Here is a 15,555-nt window from a genome sequence, read left to right as displayed (position 1 = left end):
GAGAGTATCGATTTTTTCTTCTTCCTCCTTCTCCTTCTTCCGTACAAAGGAAGGCGGTGATAGAGAGCGGTGGACGGTTGGAAAAAAAGCTGCGGTTAATCTGGACGATTAAAGCGCTCTTACCGTAATGGAAGAGGCCAATATCCGACGGAACGGTGAACGGAACGGCCGCTTCGTTGCATTGTGCTTTGTAATTGTTGTAAATTGAACGGGTCGACAGGGCTTCGACACCGGTCGAACCACGCACAGATAAATATCTCTCGGTTTTCCTACCGTGCGTTCTCGAAGCCTCGATGACGCGCGGTTCTACGATTTCTTTTTTCTTCTCTCTTTTCCTCCATCCAACTTTTCCTCCGCAAATTCGCGTGAAAAGGGATCCGGTGAGTTATTAATTAATCTCGATATATCATTATCGTGTTCGAAGTATTTCTAACGTAGAAACGAAGGAGAGGAGAATCAATTCGATCATCTGCTGATTATTCGGGGAGCTGTCCGAAAGATTGTTCATTAAGCAAGCGTTTCTTTTTTGAAAATTCAAATTCAAAGGAAAGAGACTGTATTATCCAGCAGAGGGCAGGGAGGAATTCGTTCGTTTGGGATCGTTAGGCGATTGTAGTTGCTAAGCGAAGTTTGACATTTTATTATAGGGGGGAGGGGAATGTGAAAGTGTTGCTGGAGAATGTTGATGAAATTTGTTTTACAGTTTCGCAATCGTTAAGATTATTCCGCGATTTCGTTCTCTTCGCGCGTGCGTGACCAAAGCTTATTCGCTTCATTTTTCATTCCATCTCTCCTCTCGATGCGTCAACTCTCCATCTCGAAATACCGCATAATATACCAATTTTTCGTCTAATAATCCCGAACACCGTTATAAATAAATGAGATGAAAATTTCGTTATGATTCAATTACGATTTTCATCATTCAAAAACTCGATTGAAACTTTTCGAAAAACACTGCCAATTCCCGAGCAGCGATCGGAAGAAGAATGGAACGATCGTGAAGAAGAGGCCTCGCCAAGGGGACGCGAGGCAATTAATTAATGAGAGAGAGAGAGAGAGAAAGAAATTAAAAACCGCGAGTAAGGACGCGTCTCCTCCGTTCTAAACGACTTCATTGAATAAAAACCCGAACGTGACGATTCCTCCCCCCTCTCCCTTTCTCCTTTCTATCCTCGATCGGGAATAAAACTCGCGGATACGTACGTACGATGCACGTAACGCGCCAAGTAAACCCGGAACCGAGTCGTGATTTCACGGTGAAACCGTGGCAGCCAGCTCTCTTTCGAGCGAGAGAATAGCCGAAACGCGACAAAACCTTGCCTCCTCCCGTGGTGGGGAAGGCAATTTCCATCGCGTGAAATCGTAATCGCGTAGAAAAAGCGAGGGCAAGAAACGGATCTCTTTTTCCCTCCCACTATTTTTCTTTCCTCCTCCGAGGGGAAAAATTGTCCGCGCTCATCCGTGATCGACGGATCCGTCTCTCTCTCTCTCTTTTAACGAGGAAGTCCTCTTCTTCTTCTTCCTCCCCCTTTTTCTTTCTCGGCGGAGGTTACAGTTTATCCGGGATTTAATGGATCGCGTTTTAATCAAAGAAGGAGGGGTCGTAAGAAATTTAAAGGAGTGGAATCACTCTTCTCTCTCCTTTCGAGGAGAATAATTGCACGTTAATGATATAGGGTTTAAGAAATATTGAAGAATAACAGGAAATGGAAATTAAGTCGAGGATCATCCTCCTCGACTCCTCCGTTTGAGCATTTGCTAATTGGATTGTAATTACGCGGAAAAAAAGGCAAGCTGTCCGCACGATCGACAGATCTTGATCGTCGTTTCAATGAAATAGTAAATCGTTCGCGTCGTGGACGCTCGACGAAGGCGGAGATCGCTTTTTCGTTGACGTCGTCATTCTCTAAAGAGGGGAAACGCTTGAAATTCCGATTAGAACCAATAATGTTCGAATGATAATAATAATGAACGGTAAACGGTACTTGGAAAGCATCGTCTGTATCCTAAATCGCGTCCCCCCTTCCGAAAGGTCGAAACGCGAGAGTGCACGCGCACACCTATTCCTGGATAAAGACACGCCTCTCCTCCTCGATGCACCGTTACGGATCGGGGGTCGGGTGCAATTATTTCCTTCAATTAAAGCCAACCATCTCCTTTAAATCTTGGAATATCGAACTCTAAAAATTCGGGTCGAAGGAGAATCAAAAATTTTACGAATTGCTCTTCTTTCTCTTGCTCGAGTCGCACACGAAAGAAAGGGAGAGGAAATTGGGAAATTGGGTTTCAAGAGCGGAGTGAAGGGGGAGGGGAGGGGGGAGGGACAAGAGCGCAGCGTTTGCCGCTCGAGTTTCGAAACTCGGTATATTTCGCTTCGACTGCCCCCTTCGCCATATTTCATCCCATAAATATATTTTGCGAACGTCGGTATCCTCGTTTCGCGATCGGGTGAAAAAGCTTGGTTGCATAATTCGTATCCCCGGCAAAGGAGGAGGAGGAGGAGGAGGAGGAGGAATCCGCTTCCATCCCTGCCCGCCGGCCGCATCCTTCCTTCCATCGTCCATCGTTCTCTCTTTGCCCGTCGCATATCGAGCTCTCCGCGGCAGCATGGATCCCCGGCATACGGCTAGGAATATTTATGGTATTACTTGGCGAAGCTTGAATAGCAAAGCCGCGGTATGTCCTACAAGTTATCGGAGAGTTTGCTTCTTGGGTGGCTTCTCGGCTCCCCAGGGGGTGCCTCCATCCTTTTTTCTCCCCTCCCCCCGTCTTCTCCCCGCCAGTATGCGGTTCCTTCTTCTTCTTCTTTCTTCTCTTTCTCTCTCTCTCTCTCTCTCGTCTTCGTCTTCTCTCCTTTCAGTCTCCAACGTATTCTAATGGAATTACCTGTTACCACGTTCCGGGCCTCTGTGTTTCTCGCGCGTCTGGTTCGAAAAACGACGGGCGAGGAGAGAAGAAAGAAAGGGGAGGGGGGATCGGATTCGAATTCGAGACGATTCTCCACGCGTAATCTCGCCACGCGTAAAAGCTACGATTAATTAGCGACGAAGAAGAAAGTTTCGCCTTAAAAAAAGCCGGGATACCGGTTATTTTAAAAATCCAACGAAGTGGAAGTTTCGAAAGAAGCACGTGTACGTATCCTCGGCGAAGTGGAAAAACTTGGACGGACCAGTTTCGCGGACTCGTCCTTCCGATCCACCCCCCTTCACCAACTCGCTTCCAACCGCTTCCAATTTTGCGATTTTACGACGTTCCTTCGATTGGAGCCAACAATTCCCGCCCTCTGTCTCGATAAAAGTCTCCTATTCACTCTCTTTCCACTCTTCGTGGAATAAAGTAATTGCGGATCAGTCACATCTCCTACGTAATCAAACAGCGATTCGTAATTTCGAACGTCCTGATTAAACGCCGTTACGTCGGCAACGGAGAAAATCCGTTAGACGAGCACACCGTTTCGTTCCCGATTTCAACGTTGAACGCCTGAAATTGCGCTCCTCGGGTCTCTTGAGGATTTCGAGGATTTCTCCGCAACGTTCTCTCTTCGATTGTTCGTGGCGTGCATCGTGTGCCATGGATTTAAGATAGAAATAAGTTTATTATTTTTAACGTTATAAGGATGTTATTGTATAATTTAGAAAATATTCAATGTTTCGTAAAGTATTTATTAAGAAGATTTATTAAGTTTTATTTTATATATATAAAGATGTATTTAAATTTAAGAAATATAGAAATAACGATTTAAATTAGTAATAAAATGTACACGCTCGGAAAGTAATTTCGTTTTTTCACACGAGTGTCGCTGGTCGAACGGTTATTCAGCCAACTTCGTTCTAGAGTGGAAATTATTGGGTTGCTCGGAAAGTAATTTCGTTTCTTCACACGGGCGTCGCTGATGGAACGTGGTTATCCAGCCAACTTCGTTCTAAATCGTGTGTTGTCATGTATTTTGAGAGTTGGCATTTCGTGGTTTAATTTATAAGAGAAATTCGTTCGATTCTGTGTGGTTGTTTTTCGTGCGTAATAACAAAGGTGCGAGACCGAAAGGAATATTTTCGGCATATTTATTTTCGAAGAGGTAAGAAATACTGTTCAGGCAAGAAAAAAGTTACGCGAAAGTCTACGGAGAAGGTGTATCGCCAGTGTTAAAACTGGTTTTCAAAATTTCGTTCCGACAATTTGGACGTTAAAGATGCGCCACGTTCTGGAAACCAGAGTTGAAAGTGACGAAGACGAAAGAAAGGCGAATAACAATTCGAGAAATCGCTACGAGATTGAATTTGTCGAATTCGAGTGTTCGTGATCGCGTGAAACGACTCGTTGTTTCATTTTGGTGAAAAAAGATAAATAAATATAAATAAATATAAAAAAAAACTCGGCAAATATATTATTCGTTTGTTTATCAAAAATATATTTCATATGAATTTTAAGTTGATCCTCTCCGTGAATTAAATTTAAATAGTTGCATACACATATTGATTGTACAAATTCGAAAAATTTTGTAAAATTCTCGATAAGAAGGATCAATAGATGTGTTTGATAAAATCGTCCGATTTTTTTAGTAAAATTTAGAATTTCACTAAAAAATCGTACGTTTTAAACGATATTGCTCGTGTTTCGAACCGTGTACTTATGATCCACGATTTAAAAATTACCCGGTTGGCTCGAAACGAGGAGGGAGGTCAGCGGGTCCGACGGAGTTGGCAATACGCGCTCATTACTCGGCTTGTTTGGCAAAAACTCATTCCTCGAAGGGGCGGCTCACTTTTCAGAAAACGAAACATTGAATTACATACCCACGAATCCTTTGCCTCATTCGTGGAAACTATTCGCGATAGCGTGAGAAACGCAAACATTCCGGCCCTCGAGAACACGTTCGAATTCGACCTTTAGGATATTTCCCTCGCGGTTCGCAGCGGATTCGTCCATCCAGAGCATAGGGAATCGATATATCGACATCTTCCTCTCCAAAAAAAAAAGTACGATTCGAAAATTATTAAATACATCCCTCGACACCGGGGGATCGTGTTTAAAAGGTAACGTTGAACACAGTGTTGTGTCTTTCGATATTAGATTCTGCGTTTCGAAGAAATCGTCGATCGGATCGATAATCGAGTTTCTCCGCGGACGTTTAAAGGCTGATTATGAAACGCGGTGCGCCTCGTGTCGATAATCCGTGTACTCTCCTAATCCTTTCCTCGAGGAGAGAGAGAGAGAAAGAGGGAGAGAAAGAGGGGCCCTCGAGGGCATTCGATTTAATCTCGGCAAGGTGAAAAAAGGGTTACACGGCCTCGGCCGAACGCATTTGCCTCTGATAAATCCAATCAGATCGGCTGTCGACACAGAGAGAGATCCTTGCCTTCTCTCCTCCCTTCGCTCTCCTCTTCTTTCCGGCCACGGGCTCCCCTCCCCACCTCTCCTCCCCTCTCCTCCGCTCTCGGTGTAAACTAGTTTCGCGAGAGGGAAGGATAAAAAGAACCAGTGCATCCTCGAGTGATCACATAATCGTGCGTTCACCCCGGGAGAGACCGGGCCTACGCGCGATCCCTTCCTCCCTCTTCCTTCCTTTTCCACCACCGACTTCTTCTCTCGCATTCGTCTCCTTCTCCATCCAAGGCCCTCCTCGTCTTTGTTCCACGCTCTCCCTCTTCCTCCTCTTCCGAGACCCGTTCTTCTCTCTCTCTCTCCCTCTTCTTTTTTCCCCTAGTTCTTCTTCATCCCAGCTCCTCTTCCTCTTTTTTTCACACTCTTCTTTTCCTTTTTCTTTCTCTTTCTCTCTTTCTTTCTTCCTCTTTCCTTTTTCGTTTCATTTCGTTTTCGTTTCGTTTCGTCTCATTCATCGTTTCGCGAGCGGCGATGCGAAGTGACGCGGGCGCATCCTTCGGAGAGGGGGTAATGCAGCCTCTCTTTCTTCTATTCACGATTTGCCAAGTCTCGCTCCCCGGGTACTTCTATTTCGTACTGCCCTCTCTTCTTCTCCCCCTCCGTTCTCTCTCTCTCTCTCTCTGTACTGTGTCCTTGGTATTAACGGTACATTTCAGTAGGGGAAAACGTGTTTTATGGGGCGAGTGAATATCGGAGGCGGTCCTTTTGAGAGTGTTTTTCTAACGGAGTGGGGGGAAGGTTCCTTTAAACGAAGTTGCGTGTATATACGTATACGCGTATATGTGTATATACACGTGTGTCTCTTCGATCGTCGGATCTTTTCTCCTTTATCTCTTTACCGGTAAATTGCCTTAACTTTTGTAATCTCTTACTTCGTTCTCTCGTCCCTTTTCTTTAAACACTCTTGAATACGTTCTCTCTTTTCTCTTATTTCTTTTCCCCCTTTTTTGCGGTTTACTTACACCACTCCCCCTTGGCTTTCCTTTTTTCATCCCATCCGCTTAATTCCGTAAGAGTTCTCGGGTATCACACGCTTTTTCTCTGTTCCCTAGACTTCATCACTTCGCCTCCTCCTCGAGGATCGAGTTTTCTCCTCCTCCATTTTCGTTCGATTCGACTTCCTCGGTTCGACGTTTATTATTCGAACGAGATAATAATTCTTTTTTCGCGGAGAAGAATTTTCTCGATTTTAATTAAACGCCGATCGCTTTCCCCCCCGATACGTATCTGCGTATATATATATTTTATCACTCGGCTTTTATCTCTCCCTCTCACCGCCTTTATCCCTCGTTGCCAATCTCGCTGTATCGCGCCGATCTCGAATCGTCCTCGCCGCGAATATCGGGCCACGATATACCGCCCATTCGATGGAAGTTGGATTGTTATCTCGAGAGATTAAAGCGTCCAGGATGACTACTACCGCGAGCAGGATTTTCTTTTCTCACGGCTCGCCGATCGAACTTTATTGCTTACGCGTTGCGTTAAGAAGAACGATAATCGGGGAGGGTATTTATCCTCGTCGAAAAAGAGGGAGAGAAGAGATACGATCGACTTTCGTGCAAGAATTAAATACGTATATATATACGTATTCATAGTTGAATTTTTGAAGAAACGATTAATTTAACAAGTACAATACAAGTTTCGGTCCATGACTTCTTTAAGGGAATTTTCCAACTTTTCTTTAAATCTCGATGAAGTCGTCAACTCGGGTGATGAACGGTCACGCTTGGAAGGATTTGGAAAATGGGAAGAATCGTTTTTTCTTTTTTCTTGTTTCCGCGATACGATCCACGATTAGTACCGATCTCATCCTTATCTCGGCCGGCCGATAATTATGTTCCTCGCGGTGAGACACGATGGATCGGCGAGATCGATCGGCGAGATCGTTGCCGATTAGAGGCGGCCGTGTCGGCGGAAGGAATCCAGCGGAAAGGGACGAATCCGTGCGCGGTCAAACATGAATGAGCGATCCGATTTATCGATCGCGATCGAGGCGACAACATCCCTCGCCCACGGCGGTCCAAACGTGGAAAAACGCCGATAACGCGTGGAAAGCACGTTTGGAATATTACGTTGGGTCCAAAAAGGGAAATCTATCTACGATTTTTGCTATGGAAATTAGTGGAAGAGATATTTTGGAAATTATCGTTTGTGAATAAGATTCATAAATAGCGGATGAGAAATTAACGAAAGTGAAATCTTGGAAAAATATTCAACATTCCTCGAGTTTCGCGCGAAGAAATTTTTGTCGTGGTTATCATAAATAGTTGATAAGAGATATCTTGGAAAAAAAAGTTCGATCCAGAGAGTTCGATATTCCTTCAGTTTCGCAAGGAAATTTTTCTCAAGGCTCGTAAATAATGTTACGAAATTAACGAAAGAGATATCTGGAAAATTAAATACTCCTCGAGTCGTCAAGATTTATAAACACGTGTTATGGGAAAAGAAAGAACTGACCTAGAAAATACCCTCTCAAACGCGATGCATTTGAAAAGGAAAGAATCTGAAATGTAGAAAATCTTTGGAAATTGGTCCAAAAATTTACGAAAGAAAAAGAAAGAAAGAAAGAATAATTGGAAATAATGGAAAGCTAGTTAACCTCGAAACGGAAATATTGGCGATCCACCGTTTCTCGTTTTTCATGGCCGCCCACGCGTTGAAAATTATTGCTGGCGATTAATTCTCGCGCCGCTCGCGGAGACGTGTGGCGACTGCAGCGTGCACGGCCGAGGGGGGAGAGGAGAGTTGCAGAAGAAGCGAAACGCTGTCCCGGAGGATGATGCATCGTAGGGGAAATGGTGTTCCGTTCGGGAGAAATTGAACGATCCGCGCGCCGGTTCTTGTGAATTCAAACTCGTTTAAAACGGAGGTGGTAACACGATATCGCGTGAAGGAGGGAAATAACAAACGCGTTTTTTCCATCTATCCGTGTTCCACTGGGATAAACGCTCGCCAAGACGATGCCTCAAAAAGGCTTTTTCGTTCAGGAATTTATCGATCGTCTCGTGAATTCTAATTCTTCGAATTAGAGGTAAATGGATCCGTTGTTGTTATTGGATTATTGGAGTGATTGAAAAAGAGCATCGATTATTTTTCTTTTCTTTTTATATACCTTGGGTTAATTAATATAACGAATATATAGGCATGCATATTTCTTAACTGTCGCACACGTAATTTTCTTCCACTCCTATAATTACTTCTATCTTTACGCCTAAGAAATTACAGCCTTTCAAGGGAGCAAAGAGTGTGGAATTAAGCCGTAATATCAGGTTCTACGTAATTATCGTTTCTACGTTTATGGATAATTGATATTTTCGAGCTTCTTCTCGATTTCTTTGCCAGCCCGAGATCGGTTTAATCTAATATTTTTATTTTCGAGGTAACATCCTGAGAAAGAGCGCTGAAACCACCTCCTTGTCACCGGATATGCTTGCTCCTCTCTTTCGAGCAGATTTAAACAGGGAACGAAATTAAAACGCGTCGATTAAACGCGTCTCAAAGATTAATCGGGGATTAGATCGCGTATTAAATTAGCATCAAATACAAATCTCGAGCCGATCCGATCGCTCCCCATTACAAAGGTGTAAAATTAATTGCGGTTAATTTTCGCGGTCGTTAAAGATCGTTGTACGTCGTGGAAATAATCTCGGATGAAATATAAACAGCATAGAATGCTGATGCCCCATTAAACTCGACTCGAGATTTATTCGTGATACGGTTCGAGAAGGATCGCTTATGTTTCTCCATTTTTTCGTTGTAATTTTTGCAAAAGAGTAGAAAATTACTCTGGTAGAAAAAATTTGGCGGATCGAAACGAAAGGGGAAATCTTTTGAAAATTTGAGAATCGTCGTATGAATTTTTATAAACGTTAGATCGCTGGTTTTTCCTCTTTTTCTTCGCAGTTTACTTTACACGTCATTGGATTTACTTTAAACTCGAATGCGCGATAAAAATTTTTAGCATGGAGAAATATCGGGAAACGGCCATCTTGAATGATGAAGTTTTATATATCGCAGCAGAGAAGCGTAGAAAATTCATTTCTTTATCTATATATAACAATGTTCACTGTCAATCCACTGTTTACTGAAAAATATTGGGAATGATAAAACTTAACTCATTGGAGAAACGTAAAATTCATTTATCTATACATAACAACATAACAATGTCTCTTAATCCATTGTTTATCTGTGAATTTTTCTGAAAAATATTGGCAAAGATAAAACTTAAGGCGTTACAGCATAGAAGGGTAGAAAATTAATTTCTTTATCTGTATATGTAACAATATTCTAATTAATCTGTTATTTATTTGCGAATTTTTCTATATATATCTACTGTTAATCCATTGTTTATCTGTGAATTTTTCTGAAAAAATATTGGCAATGATAAAACTTAACGCATCACAGCATAGAAGGGTAGAAAATTCATGTCTTTATATAACAATATATAATAATGTCTCTTAATCCACTGTTTATCTGTGAATTTTTCTGAAAAATATTGGCAATGATGAAACTTAAGGCGTCACAGCATAGAAGGATAGAAAATTATTTCTTTATCTGTATATATAACAATATTTTAATTAATTTATTATTTATTTGCGAATTTTTCTATATATGTCTACTGTTAATCCATTGTTTACCTGCGAATTTTCCTGAAAAATATTGGCAATGATAAAACTTAAGGCGTCACAGCATAGAAGAATAGAAAATCATTTCTTTATCTATATATATAACAATATTCTAATTAATCTATTATTTATTTGGAAATTTTTCTGAAAAATAATGATAAAACTTAACATAGAATTAATTTCTCTGCATATTCTGCATACAAAAATATTTCTTGATTTACCATTCATTCCTTGCGAGATACTTTTCCGAGAAATGTTGGGAAAAGATAGCGGACCATCTCGAATAGCAAAACCAGAACCGCGTATTCGAGCGCACTCGCAGCGGGGAAGAGGGAGCACCAGTAGAAAATTCATTGCTCTATCTATACCGTAATCCACTGTTCGTCCTCCGTTTAGTTATAAATTCAATTGAACCCGGACAGATTGAGAAACGCTGGTCTAACGAACGAGCTGTTGTCGCTCGCGAGGAAATTTTCGCGAAACTAACGAGTTTAATCGAGCGGCCGGGATCGCGTGTATTTCAACGAAGGCAACAGCCGCGCAGCGCACGCGCACTAACGAGCCTGTAATTAAGATTCCCCCAGATGCGTTATCGGGAACATTGTAACGAGATGTAGAATCGAAGGGAGAGGAATACGAATGTGTCGGATGCGACGCGATTATCTTGTCCGCTGGAAAATGTATCTAGACTCGGGTGTAACTTTCAATTAGGAGGGAAAGAAGAGCTCCTGATCTCTGGATGAGCGAGTTACGGTTTATAACCGGATACCGTGAAAGTTTACACGCGTTATAATAAACGACACGGCGAAAAATGGAATTTCTCGCCCGTCAAATAAAATTTCTTCGCGAATCCTCGTCGATTGTACACAAGTTAGAAGAAGTATACACAACTCGTTCATTTATTCTTTCGAGTTTCTTTTTTTTTTTCACAATTGTTACGCGCGAAATACATTCCATTGAAACGCCATTGAAGTACGATTTCTTCACGAAGCGTCGTTGATTATACGCGCTAGAGAGAGCATACACAACTCGTCCATTTATCTTTTCAAACTCTCGAGGAATTAAGTTGAAGAATATCAAGTTCATCTTTTTTTCACAATTGTTTCGAGAACGTTGAAATAAGATTAAATTCAAGAATTTTGTTTCTTATTGTCGCAGAATCTTACCTTTTTTTCACAATTGTTTCAGAATGCCGTTGAAATAAAATTATACATCAAAATTATATTAGAGGGAGGCACAACGATTTATCCAATATCCTTTCAAGCTCTGTACGAGTTAAATTCAAGAATTTTGTTTCTTATTGTCGCAGAATCTTACCTTTTTTTCACAATTGTTTCGAAAACACTGTTGAAATAAAAAATTATACATGTTAGAGGAAGGCACAATTTATCCAATATTCTTTCAAACTCTGGAGGAGAATTAAATTCAAGAATTTTGTTTCTTATTGTCTTACCTTTTTTTCACAATTGTTTCGAAAACACTGTTGAAATAAAAAATTATACATGTTAGAGGAAGGCACAATTTATCCAATATTCTTTCAAGCTCTGTAAAATTAAAAATAAAAAAGATTAAATTCAAGAATTTTGTTTCTTATTGTCGCAGAATCTTACCTTTTTTTCACAATTGTTTCGAAAACACTGTTGAAATAAAATTATACATGTTAGAGGGAGGCACAATTTATCCAATATTCTTTCAAACTCTGGAGGAGAATTAAATTCAAGAATTTTGTTTCTTATTGTCACAGAATCTTTTTTTCACAATTGTTTCGAAAACACTGTTGAAATAAAATTATACATATGTTAGAGGGAGGCACAATTTATCCAATATTCTTTCAAGCTCTGTACGAGTTAAATTCAAGAATTTTTTCGCGAAACGCAGAATCTTATCTCTTTTTTTCTTCACAATTGTTACGCGAAACGCATTCCGGCCGAGCATCAAGTTAAACGCGAGCCAAGTTGAAGGGAAAACGAATTACACCCGCTCGCCAATATCTCAGGCGGGAGCATTCCTCCGCGTTCCTAAACGCACAAAGAAGAATCCAACTATCCCCAATATAAATCCACCGAGGATCCCTCAAACAAGCAAAACCGCAGGAAGAAGAAGTTGAACCGAACTAGGCAACAACGACGTTTCCCGCTGTCTCGTCACCGACCCAGCCGACATTGCTAGCATCGCATCGGCCGGCTACTTTATCACAACAGTGAACCGCGAGTTGTAAACCGCTTCCATCGACGTTTCAAAGTCAATCAACGAGGAAAACGCGATTTCCATCCGGGTTCGAAAGAATTCAGGACTTGACTCTCTTCTCCTCGAAATGGAATTTTAATTAATTCCAAAACTCGATGAGCCGAGCCATTATTTTCCTTCTTTTCCAAAGCGTTACAACAGGTTTGCAACGTAACGTTCCAACGAGTGAAAGCTTGGAATTTGAATGATTGCGGGGGTGTTCGCGTACGAAACGGAGAATCGAGCGAAGGGAAAAGTGCAGAGGCTCGCGTGGGCGTCGAGTTAATAACCTTACGCCTCGTCGTATTAACGTCTTCTTACGAGGAATTATGAGCTGTGGCGCGAGAGATTCGCGCGGTGGTGGCCCTCGACCCGACGCAGCACCGATAATTATCCGTTTCCACGAGGAGAATCGTCCGATATCGCGCGCCGCCGAGGAATTTTAATTTTAATCGATATTGTTAGTTAAAGAAAATTTCGAGTAAAGTCAAGTTTTGTTTTAACATTTATTCGTGGTTGTTATAGATGATTCACGTATAACTTTGGCTCTGCGATTATTTAAATCGATCATTTGATGTCGAAATAAGTTTATTCGTAATCTAAAATTATTAAATGTAGCGGTTACTTCGGAACGACCGGGTATATACAGGTTCGACGGGACGAGTTGACCTTTTCCTTTGATATTCCTTGTTCGAAATTCTTCTACACTTTCACCTTTCAAATTTTATATGTTCGTTTTTCAAAGATCATCTAGAAATTCGTCACGGTATTTGTCGACTCGTTATGTCAAATGCAGTTTTAACGTTATTCAAAAGATTCAATTCCTTCAAACTCTACCTTCGAAGCTTCTCTTCGTTCATCTGCATCGATCGACCTTACGTTATCCTTCACGATCAAAGACACGCAAGTTGATGTGCTCACATCCTCCAATTCTCAAATATCAACACCTCGAGATCAAACTCCACTCTTCCAAGCTTTCCTTTATTCATTTGTATCGATCGAGTTTACGTTATCGTTATTCACAAGTCGATAAATTCCATCGCCAATTCTCAAATAATATCTGGATCAAATTCTATCTTCCAGGCTTTTCTTTGTTCAGTTACATCGATCAAGCTTATCTTTCAAATTAATAAATTTTATCATCAATTCGTATTCTCAAATATATCTGAATCAAACTCTACCTTCGTTCATTTACACGTATCGAGGGAGCGCAAGAGGATCGAAAAACAAGTTACAAGGTAGAAAAACCTCAAACCTCGAGCATCTTCATCATCGATGATACACGCGTCCTTCGCGATCCCCTTGGACGATCTCGTTCACCTTTCTCGCGTCAATTTCTCTCGCCGCCAATTTAAATCGAGAGATTCCAAAGCCTCCCGGAGGATAGTTGGTCGGCCAGCCGCAGCAGCGCAAGCGCGCAAGGACGAAAAATAACGACAATAATAAAAAGAGGAGTGACGTCGTTGCGGGTATCGAGCTATCGGTAATGGAGGGGGAAGCTGGTTTCGCGCGCACGACGCCGCTTCCAGAGGAAGGCCACGAATGACTTCATTACTGTCAGAGACCGAGTGCTAATTACAGCGGCTCGTTAACCGCTCGCTAAATTGTTGACGGTACCCACGTGAGCCCAGCCGCGTTTACCAACCGAGTAACGATCGAATATTCTTCCCCTGTCGTGAGCGTATCTTCCCCCACTATCGACGAACTTCGTCGATTCCCCGACCAATCATCGTTACGTGCTATAGTCACGTGACGAAATTCGAAACGGGATTATTTACATTCGGACAGACGGTCGACTGGCGATAGTCCGAGCAATGGTGAGGTACGTAATACTTTTGTTGATGGAAAAGGCGAGAAGTGGCGAGATGCAAATAGGAAGAACGATGCGACTGGATCAAGGAGTTGTTTCAAGTGTCGTTTTTGCTCCTATAATTGAGCAGATGGGTCGCAAGGATGAAAAGAAGGAATCGTTTCAACGAGAATTTATTCGGTATATTTATTACGCCGTTGGCGATTCGGCTTAGGCGTCGAAAGAACGTTCTAATTGGACGTTACGGGATGGCCGTTAACCGCGTTTCTTTTTTCGCTTCGAGAAAAATGGGTTTCGCTTCGATGTTAATTAACAGGGAAGAGGAACTATATTTTATAACTTTATATCTTCCCGAATTGGAAGGATTCTTAAATTGCAATGGAATCCCTTAATTAGTAAACGTGCAATCTCTTCGTGCAGTGGCAGGAAATATTTAAAAAAGGAGAGAAACAAAAATTCTTCCGACTTGAGTCATCTCGTTAGCTACACCCGCGAATTGTAACTCCATCAAAATTCAAGATCAATTTATTATTCTATTTCCCCTCCATTCTTGAGGAGAAAAATAACAGAATACCGAAATAATAAGACGTTGAACGACATATTCCCAACGAATAACGATCGTATGAAAAGCGATCCGCAATTATCCTCCTTCCGAGAAACTGTAAACTCGATCGTTTAACGCACACACACACACATATATATATATATCCATAAAATCTATGAAAAGGAGAAGGAAGGAAGGAAGGAAGGAGGGAGGAAGAAAAACTTGGTTTGAAATACTTTCGAATCTCGAAACGTTGCGAAGGGGAGGGATAAACGCGTGGAGGGAGGGGAGGGAGAAATAGCGCGATAAGTCTCTAGGAGATTCGAATCTCCACCTGTGCCCGGTCGAATTCCGATCGTATTCCTCCGCTCGGCTCTAAAGGAACGAATGCAGATCGACGGTCGATAAACAGACGGGACAAGCGGGTAATTTAGCGTGGAGCACGAGGCTGGAATGTTTACACAGAGAGTAATGACAGGCATCGGGCAACGCGAAGCCACGATGCTCGACCGCAAATCGATTTCACCGACTATCGTCCGATCGGTCCTGTTGCCATATTCCAGAGACACATTCGTCTAGAGTACGAGAGCCAGAGTCATTTCGGTTCCCCTCATTCCGCTTCCAAGAATTTTTCAACCGAATGAATTATTTTTTTTTTTCTTTTTTCTTTCTTTACTCGGATACTCGGTGTTTCGTGTTTTCGCGTGTTTTCTTTTGAAATTCAAACGTTGGATGCACTTTTAAGATGCACTAATGAAAGGAGCGATACGTTGCGATACGTTTTCTCGATCTTCACATTCGATCAATTAACAAGAAAATGGTGACACATTCGTTTGAACCAGAGTTATTTCAATTGCCTTATTTCGCTTGAAGAATTTTTTAATCGATGAGTTATTTTTTTTTTTCTTTACGAGTATTCATACTATTGAAATTCAAATGTTTGATGCAATTTTTAAAACATATTAGAA

The 15,555-nt window shown here is 41.7% G+C and overlaps 1 protein-coding gene and 1 long non-coding RNA gene across 4 annotated transcripts in view; both read right to left on the bottom strand.

The window, feature by feature from the left end:
* LOC108003952 (protein cortex-like) overlaps positions 1-15,555 on the bottom strand; it is a 187,669-nt gene that overhangs the window by 39,971 nt on the left and 132,143 nt on the right. The window lies entirely within an intron of this gene.
* LOC133665651 (uncharacterized) lies at positions 9,630-11,214 on the bottom strand. Of its 2 annotated transcripts, XR_009828783.1 has the most exons (3): positions 10,229-11,214; positions 10,020-10,151; positions 9,630-9,867 (listed from the first exon to the last, which is right to left on the bottom strand). It is a non-coding gene; the product is annotated as an uncharacterized LOC133665651 (long non-coding RNA). The 2 variants fall into 2 exon arrangements; XR_009828782.1 differs by having other exon boundaries at positions 9,630-10,151.

This window comes from Apis cerana, linkage group LG1 (assembly GCF_029169275.1).
Source record: "Apis cerana isolate GH-2021 linkage group LG1, AcerK_1.0, whole genome shotgun sequence".
Lineage (NCBI taxonomy): Eukaryota > Metazoa > Arthropoda > Insecta > Hymenoptera > Apidae > Apis > Apis cerana.
The sequence above is the reverse complement of the archived record's forward strand: the minus strand, read 5'-3'. Positions and strand labels throughout refer to the sequence as shown.